The sequence below is a fragment of the Thalassophryne amazonica genome, chromosome 2 (assembly GCF_902500255.1).
Source record: "Thalassophryne amazonica chromosome 2, fThaAma1.1, whole genome shotgun sequence".
NCBI lineage: Eukaryota > Metazoa > Chordata > Actinopteri > Batrachoidiformes > Batrachoididae > Thalassophryne > Thalassophryne amazonica.
Window position 1 is genome coordinate 153,998,049 of NC_047104.1, and position 14,391 is coordinate 154,012,439.

Consider the following 14,391-nt stretch of genomic DNA (forward strand, 5'->3'; position numbering starts at 1 on the left):
AGGTAAGGTCTAACCTTACCAACCCCCAGAGCAACAGTGGTAAGGAAAAACTCCTGAGGAAGAAACCTCAAGCAGACCAGACTCAAAGGGGTGACCCTCTGCTTGGGCCATGCTACAAACATAAATTACAGAACAATTCATGGACGAATATACAAGAAATGCTATTGGTACACAGGACAGGAGGATCGCCAACACGAATACAACTCCCATCTCTGGATGGAGCTGCACCTTAAACAGAGAGAAAAAAAACAGAATCAGGGCATCAGAAAGACAAAAAAAATACTGTATAATTGCCAGCATTAAACAAGAAAAACAGAAATACTAAGGTGATCGCCAGCCACTAGCCCTAAACTTCACTAAAAGACCTAGAATTTAGGTAAAGTTGAGGCCGCGGCCCGCTACAATTACTAATAAATGAATTAAAAGAGTAAAAAGTGTAAAACAAAACTGTACCAGTATGCTAGCCATATGAAAGGGAAAATATGTGCGTCTTATGTCTGGACTTGAAAGTCTCCACAGAATCTGACTGTTTTATTCACGCAGGGAGATCATTCCACAGAACAAGGGAACGATAAGAAAAAGCTCTGTGACCCGCAGACGACTTATTCACCTTAGGGACACAAAGTAGTCCTGCACCCTAAGAACTTAAAGCCTGGGCCGGTACGTAAGGTTTAATTAGGTCAGCTAGGTAGGGAGGTGCTAGTCCATGAATAATTTTATAGGTTAGTAGCAGAACCTTAAAATCTGATCTCACTGGGACAGGAAGCCAGTGAAGGGATGCCAAAATGGGTGTAGTGTGGTCAAACTTTCTGCTTCGTGTCAAAAGTCTGGCTGCTGCATTTTGAACCAATTGGAGACCCCTAATGCTAGACTGCGGTAAACCAGAAAATAGAATATTGCAGTAGTCCAATCTAGAAGAGATAAATGCATGAACCAGGGTCTCGGCATCAGCCATAGACAGGATGGGATGAATCTTCATTATATTTCGCAGGTGGAAGAAAGCAGTCCTAGTAATATTTCTAATGTGGAGGCCAAAGGACAAAGAAGGATCAGAAATTACCCCAAGGTTCCTCACTTTGTCAGTGTGATGTATGACACACGAGCCTAGGCTGAGTGTTAACTGGTCAAATTGATGCCGATGTCTCACTGGACCAAGAACCATCATTTCAGGCGTATCAGAGTTTAAAAGTAGGAAGTTTCTAGACATCCAACTTCTCACTGCTGCAAGGCAATCTTCTAAGGATTTTATGTGAACGAGATTACCAGCAGTTATCGGCATGTATAACTGAGTATCATCTGCATAGCAGTGAAAGGTAATCCCAAAACGCCGCAATATGTGCCCAAGAGGTGCTATATAAAGGGAGAAAAGCAGGGGGCCTAAGACAGACCCCTGTGGAACCCCAAATTTCATGTCACTAAGGTTATAGGTAGTGTTACTGTACAAAACACAGTGAGAACGACTGGTCAAGTATGACATCAGCCATGCAAGGGCACTCCCAGTAATCCCAAAATGATTTTCCAGCCTGTCAAGTAGAATATGATGATCCACTGTCCAGCACCTGGGACGAAAGGCCGGGACCTGACAAAAAAAAAAGAAAAAAGGAGTACCAAGAGGCACACCGCGTAGCAACCCGAAGGATGACAAATCCCCAGGGGGCCGGTCCGGAGGCCGATGTCGGGTCACAAGGGAATCCGGAGGGCGGCCACTAGGCCTAGTAGAGTGTGAGTCAACAACAAAGGACTGGCCATCAGAGTGGTCAGGAAACAGTAGGTTCCAGGGGAGAACAAGGACTAAGCTTGGGACAGGCAACTGAGATCTGACGGGTGACAGCTTTACAAGACTGGCAGTAGGTGGCAGGGCGAGAGGATTGATGAAGGGGATGAAAACCCGACCACACCTGTCGCAGCGCAAAACACCCCAAAACACCCAGGAAGCAGAGACGTGACACAAATGACACCATAGCGTGAAAATGGACCAGAAGCAACCAGAGAATAAGGACCCAACACATAACTCATGCCAGAAACCAAAAAAAAAAACAACAAAAAACTGACGAGGAAGACAGGGGCGGAAGTATCAGACGAGGGAACAAAGATGAACAAACCAACCAACAGCAACATCGCTAGAGCCACGTGAGACAAATGCACTAATATAAGGAACACAGGTTTTAACCCAAAATGAGCCACCTAAGGCAAATAAGTGTTTACTAAAAGGACACAAAACATGTAGAAACCAAGGAACTGTAACAGTATGAGGGCAAACAGAATCAATTAAATTGGCAAGAACCTTGCATGAGGCCCATAACCATCCTTGGGACAAACAAGAGGTGGGAAACCAGCTGGACCAAGTTGGGGGAGACCCAGAAATGGATGGATCAAAAACAGAACCACGTGAAGGACACACTGTACTTTGACCTGAGACAAGAATCCTTTTGATTGGAAACCATAGAAAATAACAAAAATGTGTAAAGGACCTCCAGAGACAAAATAAAGCAGAAAAAATGCTATGGGGTGAAGAAAAACACCACTGGATAAAGGAGCTCAAGGACATGTGGGGCCAACCAAGTGAACACAGAAGCCTCTTCCACCCAGACAACATCAAATATAACCCTGGAGAGGTATCCACTAAACCACACTGTTCGCAATTGACCTGTTTCGCACACACATAAAAGTTAAGGGGGTTAGAGAAAAACCAAATAAACTTTAGACACAAAATACTGGAGATGATTGTCAAAAACTGTGTACGTAAAGTATGTGAAAACTTTACAAGACCAGAAAGTGTGGCAAAAAACTCCTGACTTAATGGATTATTTAGATGAAAAAAAAAAGAAAAGCATCAGTGTGAATAACAACAAAGGAAGACTGTTATGTTGATTGCATCTCCGGAAGTCATCTTCAAGGATGTCACTGACGATTGGGCAGGTGAAGATGACTCTGAAGATATGGGCGTGGCAGGAAATCCTTGTGACGTCAGCATCGATGTAATCGTGGGAGGAGCAGGTGATCCAGATGAGTTGCATTGAAGGCAGAGCAGACGCTGTGGGCGTAGCTGGAAATCCCAGTGACATCAGCATCGACGTAATCGTGGGAGGGGCAGGAGTTCCAGATAACTCGAACTGCATTGAAGGCAGAGCAGGCATTGTGGGCGTGGCTAGGAATGAGGGCCTCACGTCGGGCTGAGTCAGCAGATCCAATGACGTCAGTGGGGTTGGAGGACCCTGCGCCTCCTCCGACGTGTGCGCCGAGGCTGACTCAGCAGGCCCGGTGGTCATCATGGTGCCCACTGAAGCCTTGGCCGGAGGGACTGAAAATGATGATGCGGTTTGAATGAGCGGCGCGAGCGTTTCTGCCATCACAGCAGCTGTTGGGTCTGATTCACTGAACTCGTGCGCTGCGTATTGCCACAGCGACATGGAATTTTCTATTTCTGTTTTCTGCCAAGGGGACAGGCAAAGTTGGAGCTTCAGACTCTTGGGGCGCAGAGCTTGTCGGAGCCCGGGGCTGCAGCTGGAACACTTGCACCTTGCGTGGGGCTGGAACCAGGGGAAGGAGAACTGACGTCAGCCTGGACCTCGGCTGTGGAGTCTGTTCTCGTGTGCTGGGCTGCTCTGCCGGTTCGCGTGTAGTAGAACGCCGTGGAACCGGGACTGGTGGAGACAAAGCAGGAGTCATTGTGGGAGGCTGCCGAGAAGCTGGAAGAGAATGAGCGGGTGCTATTGCGGCGTCAGACAGCGTGATGGTGAGTGGTTCGTCGATGCAGAGATTGTAGATGTCGGATTCAAAAAGAAAGTCCATGGGGTCTTCAATATACGCAGGAAGTCGACCTTGCTTAAACAATGTTTTAATATGTGTCAATTCTGGGTATGCAGACATGATCTCAGGCTCCACCAGCAGCATCTGATCTAAAGCAGAAAAAATATGTTTCTTGTCCCGCTGACTGGTGCTGTGCTGATAGTCGGAAAATAGATCTTGGATCTTGAAAAAGACATTAGCTTGAAGGACTGACCCATCTGCCTCAGATGATTCATCCTTGTCCATGCCTGACCACTCAGGATCACTGTCGGCAGGTGCGGAGCTGGATGGAAGGTGGAGCTCCGGCTGCTTCACCCAGGCAGGGAGTTTCCTCGCAGCAAACAATTCGTCCAGGTCAAGTAAATCAGGGAATAGTTTAAAAAGCCATGGATTTGACTCAATAAGCTGCCTAGCTTGTTCTAAATAATCAAACTTGTCTCTTGGTGTGATGGAATCACAGAAGCAAATGAAGAAGAAGGTGAGGTCGGAAAAAATCTCCTTGATGGCGGTCAAGTTCTGGTTCGAGCCCGCGGTGCCCTGGTAATGGCTAGTTTGTTCTGTCAGGGCTGGATGTGACATGGCACAGAAAGTGGTAGGGCACACAATGCAGACTCACAGGCTGAAGCGTTGAGGTAAAAATAGGCTTTATCCAAAAACAGGTGATGGTTCGGTACACAAATAGGCAGTCAGCGGGGCAGCAGTACAGACAAGCAAGAGGCAGATTCGTAGTTCAGTACACAAGCAGGGGTCAGGTTCACGGCGTGGCAAAGATCGGGTTAAACAAGCAAGGTCAAAAAACTAGACAAACAGACTGTGACAAGGAAGGCAAGGATGTGACACATGATCAACAAACTAGCAGGGAAGTGAGGGACTGTGAGAGCTTAAATACCAGGGGAGCAATCAGGGCGTGATGTAAAACAGGTGTGGGGAAGGTTCAGGAAGGGGAGTGGCCAGACAAGACAGGTGGGTGTGACAGACAAAACAACTCAGAGCCAGAGACACACCCACAACCAACAGAGACAAAAAGAACTGAATACCACAAACTGATGTGCTCATGTGACAGGACCCAGAAACTAAAAGGCAGAGACTTAACTAAGGCAGAACTCACCAAATGGATATACAAGAGTAACAAATACAACCTATGATCAAACAAACAGATACGTGTAATACTAACAATCTAGTGATGAACGGAACAGATGACTACAGAATAAAAGGTGATACAATAACTGATAAAGTGGCAAGCAGACTAATGACTAACTAGACAAAAGATGATTGACAGAGAATGAAATACACAACCAAAGGAACATAACCAGGAGAAAACACAAGATAATCAATAACCAAAACCAGGGACTAAAGCATAATACACTACATGTGATAAAACTAAACTGAGACTGAAGTAACTAAAGGGACCATGAGTAAAAGAATACAAATACATAACAATGAGCAATAAAGAAAAACAAATTACAAATTGGACAAGAACAAAGACAAAACTAAATAAATGGCAACAAGGTGAAACCAAGAAAATAAATGAAACAAAACTAATCATAAACAGAGCATAACAAAATGAGAAAACATAAGACAGATGAACAGAACCCACAGACAGAAGAATCAAAACGGGATGTGAGGCAAAATGATGAAACCATGACCAGCGCCCTGAATGGGCCAAATCCTGACACACTGCTCCTCCTGAATCCGAGGTTCGACCATCGGTCGAATTCTCCTCTCCAGTACTCTGCAATAGACCTTACCCTCCTCCTCTAGCTGCCACCTTATCATGGTGGGTGAGTTTGCATACCCGGATGATCCTAGGAGCTATGTTGTCGGGGGCTTTGTGCCCTTTGTAGGGTCTCCCAAGGCAAACAGGTCCTAGGTGACGGGTCAGCCTAAGGGCAGTTCAGAACCTCCATGACCAGTAAAAAAATCAAGGACCGAGACGAGGCCTGGTATGGCGGAGCCGGGGCCCCACCCTGGAGCCAGGCCTTGGGTTGGGGCTCGCGCGCGAGCGCATGGTGGTCGGGCCTTAGCCCATGGGGCCAGGCCGGACTCAGCCCGAAACAGCAACGTGGGCCCGCCCTCCTGTGGGTTCACCACCTGCAGAGGGGGCCATGGGGGTCGGGTGCAGAGAGGATTGGGTGGCGGTCGAGGGCGGGTGGCCCAGCGGCCCGGTCTGTGCTCACAGCCCCTGGTTGTTGGGACGTGGAATGTCACCTCACTGGGGGGGAAGGAGCCTGACCTTGTGCGGGAGGTTGAGAGATACCGACTAGAGACAGTCGGGCTCACCTCCACGCACAGCTTGGGCTCTGGTACCCAACTCCTGGAGAAGGGCTGGACGCTTCCCTCTTTCCACTTTTTCCCAACCTTGCCCACTTCCCCTGTCCTCTTCCGAATCAACAGCCCTGCACCAAAACAGACTCCAACACCACGCAACCAACTAATCCCTGGTAAAACAGCCAGAGAGAAACAGTGCAGAAGCACCATATACCGGACCTGTACAGACTGTCGGCTGGCACCCCCACACCTACTCCCCCAGACCCAGTACCCGGAACATGCACAATAAATATACCAGACACACATACAGAAAGAAGCCGCAGCTTCTCGCACACTCTGATGACCAAAAAAACGTTGCCCCCGCAAAACGCTTTATTGACAACAACGCAACCTAGCTTAAACCTTGCGTGCCAACAGTAATCCACTTCCTCCTCCAACTCCCGCCACCTGAAAACACCACCCTCTTGAAACCATGTACAGTTGTCAGCTGCTCCAACACACTGATCGACAGTGGTTTGAGCCACTAAACCTCGAAACCAAGCGGCGCATCTTCCAATCTTCTTGTGTACTTCCTGTTTGCGGTGACGAAAGTTTACTTCCGGTTTGCAGTTGTAGCGGCTGCACTCTGCGTTGTGTTGTTATGACTTCGCCCATTCGCTCCCCTCGGGACGCGAACTCACGATCCTCGGCATGGGAGTCGGACTCTCAAACCAGAAGGCTAAAACCCAGGGCTCTGGTCTTGTGACCAGAGAATCCTTTTGAGCTGTTGGGAGTGAGGTTTACTATCTACATCTGCACAGCGACACCTGCTGGCCTCCATTACACTCACCCCCCTAAACTCACTCCCATCCGGGTCACGGCACCATTGTAGCGGCTGCACTCTGCGTTGTGTTATTATGACTCCGCCCATTCGCTCCCCTCAGGACGCGAACTCACGATCCTCTGCATGGGAGTCGGACTCTCAAACCAGAAGGCTAAAACCCAGGGCTCTGGTCTTGTAACCAGAGAATCCTTTTGAGCTGTTGGGAGTGAGGTTTACTAACTATATCTGCACAGCGACACCAGCTGGCCTCTGTTACACAGTCATGGTGGAAACTGAGTCGGATGGACTACGAACTCACTCACACCTGTCTGTCAACATCTGCGCTTCACTCGGCGGCTCTCTCGCCTCACGCTACTCGGTAATATAATGAAGGCAAAGACTTTGACTGAGCAGCGTTTTTCTTTATGGAAAAATATTGAAGTTGTTTGATTGAAATACTGTAAAAAAAAAAAAAAAAAAAAAAAATTGAAGATTCAGTTGGACAATGTTATTTTAATAATTTTCTTCAGGGGTTGATGATTTCATTAAAAAAGTGATGTTTACACAACAAAAGATATTTATTCTCCTGACTTATGTGGCACTGATGTCTGTCAACATCTGCTCTTTGCTCGGCATTAATAAATTGCTTGTCAGATAACTGTGTGATTTATTTACTGAGGCATAAAGAACAACATCCTCTGAAGAAAGGGGTGATTTTTTTTTTTATAGATCACTGTAATTCCTGTGTTTAATAAAAGTTATCAATGCGGCATAACATGTTGTCTGCCTGTTTCCACACGTAAAGAAGGGGTGGATTGTCATTCCTACACTCATATTGTTATATTTAATAAATAATAAGCACAGGCAGGAGGCAATCACTGCTGCTGCGTTCAATTACCGTCGGAAATTACAGGGCTTTTTTGTTGTCTCAAACTCAGCATTGGCTCATGGCAGGAGCATGGTTTTCATTTTATTTAATTCTGGCATATTTTTTTTCAGGCGTCCTGTGCACTCCTGAGATATTTTCGCCCCTGCGCCTTTCACTCCAGCTGATCGCTTCTCGTATAAATACAATTTCTTTCTCGAAATATAATGACTTTATTCTCGAAGTTTTAAAAAAACTCAACGTGACCCAAAAACAGTCGTAATTTCAATATTTTGTACCGTACCTGTTTTGTTTGTATTTGATTAATAAATAAATATGGTGGAAAGAAAAGTATGTGACATCGGAAGCATTTACGTGAGATCTACTGCAAAACCCATCACACATCGTGCAAAAAGAATTATTTCAATATCTAAAGGACACTGGATTACTTCATCGCATCAAAACAAATGCCTATGGCTGCCAGCAGCTAAGGTTTTCTGAATCTCAGCGGTCACTCACCAGCCCGGTAGTCTTCCAGCAGGAGCTAAAAGTCTTTCTAAACTGAAGCCAAACAAGGCCACTGGCCCAGATGGCCTGAAAGCCCGTCTACTCAAAGACTGTGCTCCTCAATTAAAAGGAGTCTTTTCCAGATTGGTTAATTCCCTTCTTGTCACAGGAGTGCCCAAATCTTGGAAATTCTCCATAATAAGGCCTATACCAAAAAAGCCAGGGGCAAGCAAACTTGAAGATTTTCGGCCCATTGCCATAACCTCCATATTATGTAAAACTATGGAGAGAGTTTTAGTTGACGTCCTGACCACCACAGTGGTCAGTGAACTAGACCCTCTGCAGTTTGCCTCTAAGAGGGACAGAGGTACTGATGATGCCGGATTGATCTTGCTGGACATGATCTCAAAGCAGCTTTCACTTGCTAAAGCATACGCTCGGGTTTTGTTTGTAGACTTCAGTGCAGCTTTTAATTCTATGAAATTACATATTCTTCTGAAAAGGCTGGCTGATTTAAATGTTGAAAAGGGCCTGATGCTCTGGATCAGAGACTTTCTGTCTTGTCGCCCTCAAAGAGTTTGTGCTAACAACATTCTGTCAGGAGAGCTCATCATAAGCACTGGCTGCCCACAGGGTAGCGTTCTTTCACCTCTGCTCTTCTCTCTTATTACAAACGAATTTGCAGTTAATGACACAAACTTTAAACTGATTAAATACGCGGATGACATGGCCCTAGTCGGCCTGCTACAAAAGTGTGACTCCTCTGGCGAAGCCTCCTATCTCGCTCACATTAAGGCTCTTGAAGCTTGGTGTCTCAACAGCCAGCTGGAAATCAGTGTGTCTAAGACAAAGGAGCTTGTTTTTCACACAAAGCAAGAACTGACCGTGCAACCAGTTTCACTCGATGGCCAGCTTGTTGAAACGGTTGAAACTTTTAAATATCTTGGTACAGTTCTTGATAGTCACTTGAGCTTCTTTGAAAACATTGATTTTATCTTTAAGAAATGTTCACAGCGACTCAGTCTTCTCAGAAGATTGAGTTGTCTTGGTGTTAATCAATCAATTCAATCAATTTTATTTATATAGTGCCAAATCACAACAAACAGTTGCCCCAAGGCGCTTTATATTGTAAGGCAAGGCCATACAATAATTACGTAAAAACCCCAACGGTCAAAACGACCCCCTGTGAGCAAGCACTTGGCAACAGTGGGAAGGAAAAACTCCCTTTTAACAGGAAGAAACCTCCAGCAGAACCAGGCTCAGGGAGGGGCAGTCTTCTGCTGGGACTGGTTGGGGCTGAGGGAGAGAACCAGGAAAAAGACATGCTGTGGAGGGGAGCAGAGATCAATCACTAATGATTAAATGCAGAGTGGTGCATACAGAGCAAAAAGAGAAAGAAACACTCAGTGCATCATGGGAACCCCCCAGCAGTCTAAGTCTATGGCAGCATAACTAAGGGATGGTTCAGGGTCACCTGATCCAGCCCTAACTATAAGCTTTAGCAAAAAGGAAAGTTTTAAGCCTAATCTTAAAAGTAGAGAGGGTGTCTGTCTCCCTGATCTGAATTGGGAGCTGGTTCCACAGAAGAGAAGCCTGAAAGCTGAAGGCTCTGCCTCCCATTCTACTCTTACAAACCCTAGGAACTACAAGTAAGCCTGCAGTCTGAGAGCGAAGCGCTCTATTGGGGTGATATGGTACTATGAGGTCCCTAAGATAAGATGGGACCTGATTATTCAAAACCTTATAAGTAAGAAGAAGAATTTTAAATTCTACTCTAGAATTAACAGGAAGCCAATGAAGAGAGGCCAATATGGGTGAGATATGCTCTCTCCTTCTAGTCCCTGTCAGTACTCTAGCTGCAGCATTTTGAATTAACTGAAGGCTTTTCAGGGAACTTTTAGGACAACCTGATAATAATGAATTACAATAGTCCAGCCTAGAGGAAATAAATGCATGAATTAGTTTTTCAGCATCACTCTGAGACAAGACCTTTCTAATTTTAGAGATATTGCGTAAATGCAAAAAAGCAGTCCTACATATTTGTTTAATATGCGCTTTGAATGACATATCCTGATCAAAAATGACTCCAAGATTTCTCACAGTATTACTAGAGGTCAGGGTAATGCCATCCAGAGTAAGGATCTGGTTAGACACCATGTTTCTAAGATTTGTGGGGCCAAGTACAATAACTTCAGTTTTATCTGAGTTTAAAAGCAGGAAATTAGAGGTCATCCATGTCTTTATGTCTGTAAAACAATCCTGCAGTTTAGCTAATTGGTGTGTGTCCTCTGGCTTCATGGATAGATAAAGCTGGGTATCATCTGCGTAACAATGAAAATTTAAGCAATGCCGTCTAATAATACTGCCTAAGGGAAGCATGTATAAAGTGAATAAAATTGGTCCTAGCACAGAACCTTGTGGAACTCCATAATTAACCTTAGTCTGTGAAGAAGATTCCCCATTTACATGAACAAATTGTAATCTATTAGATAAATATGATTCAAGCGACCGCAGCGCAGTGCCTTTAATACCTATGGCATACTCTAATCTCTGTAATAAAATTTTATGGTCAACAGTATCAAAAGCAGCACTGAGGTCTAACAGAACAAGCACAGAGATGAGTCCACTGTCTGAGGCCATAAGAAGATCATTTGTAACCTTCACTAATGCTGTTTCTGTACTATGATGAATTCTAAAACCTGACTGAAACTCTTCAAATAGACCATTCCTCTGCAGATGATCAGTTAGCTGTTTTACAACTACCCTTTCAAGAATTTTTGAGAGAAAAGGAAGGTTGGAGATTGGCCTATAATTAGCTAAGATAGCTGGGTCAAGTGATGGCTTTTTAAGTAATGGTTTAATTACTGCCACCTTAAAAGCCTGTGGTACATAGCCAACTAATAAAGATAGATTGATCATATTTAAGATCGAAGCATTAAATAATGGTAGGGCTTCCTTGAGCAGCCTGATAGGAATGGGGTCTAATACGCATGTTGATGGTTTGGATGAAGTAACTAATGAAAATAACTCAGACAGAACAATCTGAGAGAAAGAGTCTAACCAAATACCGGCATCACTGAAAGCAGCCAAAGATAACGATACGTCTTTGGGATGGTTATGAGTAATTTTTTCTCTAATAGTTAAAATTTTATTAGCAAAGAAAGTCATGAAGTCATTACTAGTTAAAGTTAATAGGAATACTCGTCTCAATAGAGCTCTGACTCTTTGTCAGCCTGGCTACAGTGCTGAAAAGAAACCTGGGGTTGTTCTTATTTTCTTCAATTAGTGATGAGTAGTAAGATGTCCTAGCTTTACGGAGGGCTTTTTTATAGAGCAACAGACTCTTTTTCCAGGCTAAGTGAAGATCTTCTAAATTAGTGAGACGCCATTTCCTCTCCAACTTACGGGTTATCTGCTTTAAGCTGCGAGTTTGTGAGTTATACCACGGAGTCAGGCACTTCTGATTTAAAGCTCTCTTTTTCAGAGGAGCTACAGCATCCAAAGTTGTCTTCAATGAGGATGTAAAACTACTGACGAGATACTCTATCTCACTTACAGAGTTTAGGTAGCTACTCTGCACTGTGTTGGTATATGGCATTAGAGAACATAAAGAAGGAATCATATCCTTAAACCTAGTTACAGCGCTTTCTGAAAGACTTCTAGTGTAATGAAACTTATTCCCCACTGCTGGGTAGTCCATCAGAGTAAATGTAAATGTTATTAAGAAATGATCAGACAGAAGGGAGTTTTCAGGGAATACTGTTAAGTCTTCTATTTCCATACCATAAGTCAGAACAAGATCCAAGATATGATTAAAGTGGTGGGTGGACTCATTTACATTTTGAGCAAAGCCAATTGAGTCTAATAATAGATTAAATGCAGTGTTGAGGCTGTCATTCTCAGCATCTGTGTGGATGTTAAAATCGCCCACTATAATTATCTTATCTGAGCTAAGCACTAAGTCAGACAAAAGGTCTGAAAATTCACAGAGAAACTCACAGTAACGACCAGGAGGACGATAGATAACAACTATCACAATTGTCAGATGAGGAAGGCAGGAGACAAATGCAGGACTCACTGGAACAGTTCTGGTTCAGAGAGGCTTTTACTGAGGTGCTTAGCAAGGTTCGGTACACAAACAGACAGTCCAAGAAGAGCAACCAAATCCGAAACATCAGGCAGAGGCGTAGACAAAAACACAGGCAGGCAGTCAAAACACCAAGAGACAGCTTAACAAAACGTAGTACTGAGCTTGAAGCACTGGCACAGGGCACAACAATCAGACAACACCAAGTGCAACTAGTAGCGTCTAAATACTCCCGGAAACAAGTGTAGAAAGGCCCAGAACAGGGCGTGACCCACTCACCGAGTACCGCCCCCACCAAGCACAGTGAAGGCAGCCAAGAGACATACAGACCCAAAAACCCAAACACAAACCACCCAGCCACAAAAGGGAACAAACAAAAACCCCAACACTAACATGATACATGACAGGACCCCCCGCTCAACGGCCGGCACCTGACGGCCCAGGGAACCCAGGATGCCGAGCATGGAAGTCTGCGATCAGTCCAGGATCCAAAATGAAACGAGAAGGAATCCATGAGCGTTCTTCAGGTCCGTAACCCTCCCAGTCCACCAAGTACTGCACCCCCCGCCCACGCCGCCGGGACCCCACAAGGCGGCGCACAGTAAAAACCGGGCCCCCGGCCACAAACTGGGCGGGAGGCGGGGGAACGGCCGGAGGGCACAAGACACAGGACCGAGCAGGCTTGACCTGGCTGACGTGGAAGGTGGGATGTATCTTCATAGTCTGGGGCAGACGAAGGCGTACAGAGACCGGAGTGATCACCCTCGTGATGGGGAACGGCCCCACGAACCGAGAAGCAAGTTTCCGTGGCAGACCCCGGAGGGATAGGTGCCGGGTGGAGAGCCAAACCCGCTGTCCCGGGGAGTACTGTGGTTCTAGAGTCCTTTTCCTGTCGGCAGCAGCCTTGTAGATCGCTGAAGAGCGCAGCAATGTTCGACGGGCCCGCTCCCAGATTAGACGACAATGACGGATTAAGGAAAGGGCCGAAGGCACCCGGGTGGTTAAGATTGTAGGAGAGAACAAAGAAGGTTGATATCCATGCGACACGTGCATTGGGGAGTAACCAGAGGAGGCAGACGGTAAACTATTGTGAGCGAGCTCTACCCATACTAATTGTGACGACCAGGAAGCGGGGTGCTGAGAGGCGAGGATACGTAACCCCTTTTCCAATTCCTGATTGACCCTCTCAGCCTGCCCATTCGCCTGAGGGTGATACCCGGAGGTGAGACTCGAGGTGACTCCCAGGAGTCGACAAAACTCTCCCCAGAAGTGTGACACGAACTGTGGCCCACGATCGGACACGATGTCCTGCGGGAAACCGTGTAATCTAAACACATGGTGCAACAGTGCCTCCGCGGTTTCCTTAGCTGATGGGAGTTTCGGTAGCGGTATGAAATGGGCCATCTTAGACAGACGGTCCACCACTGACAGAATAACAGTATGCCCCTTGGATGGCGGCAACCCGGTAACGAAATCCACCGAGATATGTGACCATGGTCGGGTGGGGACGGGTAATGGGTGGAGCTTGCCAGACGGTGAGCGGTTGGTTGACTTGTGCATAGCGCAGACAATGAACGCCCCCACATAAGCTGTGACGTCGGGAAGTAACCGAGGCCACCAAAATCTTCCCTGGATGACGGTGGCTGTCTTCCCAATTCCGGGATGACACGAAAAACGGCTGTTATGAGCCCACCTTATCACCTCCCCCCTAAGAGCCTCTGGGACGTACAGTCTTCCTGGAGGGCAGTCCCGCGGCACAGGGTCACCGCGCGTTGCGGACCGGACCTTGGTTTCTATGTCCCAGGTGAGAACTGACAGGAAGCAGGATGTGGGCAAGACCGGACCTGGGTCCGCCGGTACAGCCACAGGTTCGCCCCGACGGGAGAGCGCGTCAGGTTTACCGTTCTTTGTTCCCGGTCGATAAGATAACAAAAAGTTGAAACGGCTAAAAAAGATGGACCATCTAGCCTGTCTGGCATTGAGTCGTTTCGCGGAACGGAGATACTCTAGATTTTTATGGTCGGTCCATACCAAAAATGGTAAATGAGCCCCTTCCAACCAGTGTCGCCACTC